Source organism: Pteropus alecto, unplaced genomic scaffold, assembly GCF_000325575.1.
Source record: "Pteropus alecto unplaced genomic scaffold, ASM32557v1 scaffold21, whole genome shotgun sequence".
NCBI lineage: Eukaryota > Metazoa > Chordata > Mammalia > Chiroptera > Pteropodidae > Pteropus > Pteropus alecto.
Genome location: NW_006436282.1, coordinates 11,839,912 through 11,844,101, shown reverse-complemented (window position 1 = coordinate 11,844,101; position 4,190 = coordinate 11,839,912).

Sequence of the window (4,190 nt, the reverse complement as noted above, 5' to 3'; positions counted from 1 at the left end):
CAAGAAATGATGCAAACTCCACTTAGTGTGTAAAAAAAAAAAAAAAGAAAGAAAGAAAAAGAAAAACAACGTTAAATTAATGAAACGGTAACAAAGAAATGGGAAAGAAATATGTTTGCATACTTAAAATTTGACATTTTTATGATCAGATATTTTTCTAAGCTGTTCAGGGGAAAAACCAGTAGTTTGTCTATTATGACACTATTCTGAGTAAAAACTTAGATACATAATGCAGAAGTTAAAATAAAAGTAAGACACAGGAGTAAGCATTCTAAATTTTTCTGATAGGCAAATCCTCTGTGTTGATTTAAAAAGGTTATTTGTTTTAGAAACATCAGCACAGTAAGAGTTTTTCCTCCAATATAAAAAAAGCTAGTCATCTCTGAAGTAAAGATAAACTGGGGACTTGTCATAACCCAGCATTTTACATTCCAATTCGGTCCTTTAATGTCACCACCTTTCAGGAGAGGAAAAGTCACTCTAGAGTCATGAACACTATTTGAATAAATTGAATCAGGTTTTCTCCCCAGGCACCTACAATAGACCCTTGAGAGCTAGGCTGGACAGTACTGTTTCTCTTGTTTCTCTGAAACAACACAAAAACCAAATGACTCCCTTTACCAGAAGCTGCACCTAAACACTGGCCCTTGACATTTTACCTTTTCAGTAGCAAATCAGGACAGACCAGAGATGAGAGAAACCTCTCTCGGGCTTTCCCAGGACATCAAGGCCCTTTCATGCATGGCTGATAAAACCAACCTCATGGGAGGGACGTGAAGACAAAAGCAACCCCAAGAGGCCCCAGCACGCCAAAGCATAGCCTCTGACTTATTCATCTTCACACCTCCCTCCCCACCCCAGCACCACAACTCATCAGTTTTCTTCTTTTCAATACTGTTCCTGATTTGTTGGCCAAGCATAACTCGTGTTGTATTCAAAACACAAGGGCCATCATCAGAAGACAAAAGTATCAATCATATATCAAATAAGGGTTGGACAGCTACTATGGGCTCATAATCAAAGCACTGCAAATGATGTAAAAACACCTTGAACATGACCACTGCCTGCCCTCCAGGCCTGTATAATTTAGTTTTTCCTCTCTGACCAACATAAATGCAACAGTTTGCATATAATGCAAGCTGGTCTATTAGTTATTATGGTGAACAATGGAAAGAAGTCAATTTTCAAGACACTTTAAAACAAACTGTATTTGTCACCAGTACTGAGAACCTTGCCCTTATCCCCAGTATCAGTATACTCTCTGGATCACCAAGGTCACGTCATTACATCAGATACTAATCTGGCCTTCTGAATTTTCTGTAATGTATTAACCTCATGATGCCCATCAGAGCCATGAGAGAAGACAAATCAAGGCCTTCATCACAGCTTGAGGAAGAAAGATGTTGTAGAGATATTTAGACCAAGCCTCTCTCTATAACTTTTACAGTTTTTCCCTAGGTGCAACCTTCCCATCACTAAAGCCATTCCTGCAAAAATCAGCAATAGGGACCATTATCAAGAGGGAAAAAAATGATCTTTTGTTACTTGTACTTGGATTCTAAACCAGGGATCATGGGCCCTTGATAAGCCAAATTATATACACACAAGTCTGATATTCAACCAGTAAATATGGATACCATCATTCTAGTTGTGAGTATGCTGAAATAGTTTCTCCATGAGTTGATAAATAGGTACTGCCACAATTGCTCACCATCAAGTCCGCCCCCCCACACACACACATGTGGAGGACCCTTCTTTTCCTCTAGAACCCACAGCCATCACTAGAGATGGCACCCATTTGGTTTGTCAGTACCTAAGGCATAACAATTGTTAAATACTCTGAATCTGTTCCTACAGTGTGTGCCAATTCATCATGGGAAAATAAACTTAATACAACATCTCTTGGGAGGATAGAATTTTTTCTTTTACCATTTTGCCTAATAAGAAAAGGAAACACTAGATGGGCTCTATCTTTCCAACCATTTGTAGATACTTTGCTTAAACAAATGTGGATTACCTGATAACTGTATACTTGACATACAAATGTCAGAACTTCCTTCCAAATATCAAACAAATTTTTCGTTTAAGGTCACTGAATCTTTTGGTTCTTCATATCTTTATTATGCAGAGGAACTTCAAAAACACCTGATAAGTCATATAATTAAAAATATTTAAAGGAAGATTTAAATTTTAAGATTTAAGCTCATTAGAATTAGACTCTCTGTGAGCTCATGTGTGAATTTTTTGTTTATAACCTATTAAGATTATTTTTCTTTAAAATTCCTTGGGGACCTCTAACAGTTTTATCATTGATGAGGGTAAAAAATAGCAAGATATGCGAAGTAGTTAGTAGTTGTTTCTAATCCACAATTTCGGAGAATGGATCCTATTGCTGTAATATACTCAGATGTTCCTTTTTCTCCGTGGCAATGTAGATATGCAAATCTTGATGTCACGGGTTCTTCTCCAGATACTTTCTACCACAATATAAACATGTATCTTTTTTCTTCTAGTTCAAGTTTCGCTTCTCTGCTCATTTGCTTGCTCTGCTCTCCCTTGTTTGTAGTGACACCTAATGTCAGCATCAGAGAATATCTTCAGCTCAGCCCCGTCAGGCTTCCCAACTCGCTGAGCTCTTCAGGTTACAAAACCTCACCTCAGCAGGTGAAGTTCACTAAACTCGTTAGGCCATGAAAAATGACCAAAACTGACTTAAATTTGTTTAAAATGAAAATAAAATTCTTACTTGAAACTATTTGAGTCATAAATTTTCAAAACTGGCTGTTTCTTGAGAGAAGTCTCCCCTTTACCTAAATATATTATATAATACCTAATATGTTATATCAGTTCATCTTATTGATAAAGTGTTTTTTTAGTTTCTGGGCTTAGGGACTCATTTGAATAATAGTTATACTAATAAATAAAGTAATTAATATTTATGAGGAAGATATCGAACATCATTTTTTATATTCATTTATCTCTTTACAGAATGAGAGCAACTTGACCTTTGTACTTTGTCTTATCTCTAGTAACAACTTGGTCCAGACTAGGACATGTCTGGGAAGGTACTGTTCACTTTCTGTCACTTTTCATGTTCCCTTTCATTTAATCTTCACAACAACTGTATAAGATGATCATTATAATCATTTCTATTTACATTAATAAGTTGTTTGCGGTCACAACTTACTAATCATGTATTTACTAATCATGTATTCAGACCCAGACATCTTGGCCCTTGAGCAGAAGGACAATTGGAGATTGGGTATAGAGACCAAACAACCCCACGATCATGATTATGATCATGATTCCTCAAGTGATTCCTATAAGTAATAAGTCGTCATGACCATTGTTAAGGCAATGATGATAATGTTGGAGGAAGCTTCTCTGCTCATTTGCTTGCTCTGCAAATATGTGGTTAATACCAGTGGTCCCACTGTGAAGTGTGCAATAATTCCCCTTTCGTGTTCTTGCTTTCTCTCCAATCAGCCTTAGAGAATGAGCTCTCCATCCTTACCCACCATGGGACTACTCGTCCAGATGTTAGAACCTGTCTATTCTTCCCGAGGGCCACCACTCTTAACCACAATGTATAATGCTTCTCTTAATAGAAAAACACACCAAATTTGGATTCAAAAGATCTAAGTTAGAAACCAGGCTCTGTCAGTATGAGCTTGGGAAAATCACTAAACCCATTTAGGCTCAACTTAAAGTAGAATAATGGCAATTCAAATTCAAAATGGCAACCTGAGCCCACATTTTTCTAAACTCTCCTTTGAATATTGTAGGGGGAAAGAAATTACCTCCTCGTAAACTACCGAAAGGTATATTTAGCCAAACTGAAAATTCAAGGAATCACTTAAGGTAGCACAGGTAAGATCAAAATGAAAAAAAAAAAAAAAAAGGAATAAGGTGCCCATAATCTAAAACACATAAAAGAAAGCCATCAGGGGCATAAATGAAGGAAGCGCTTTATAAGTTTGTAGTGATGCCTGAAAATAAGGCCAAGATATGGGATGGTGGGTGGGACTGAATTTCAGTTCTGCTGGGGTTTCCAGAAAGTACAGAAAACTTGGAGTCTTTGTATAGTGAGGGAGCCACAAAGGCACTCACAGTGTAAATCAGCAAAGACACTGGCTTAGGAAACTGAGGTTACTCCCAAGGTTTCATGTCTGGCTGGACACGCCTCCATA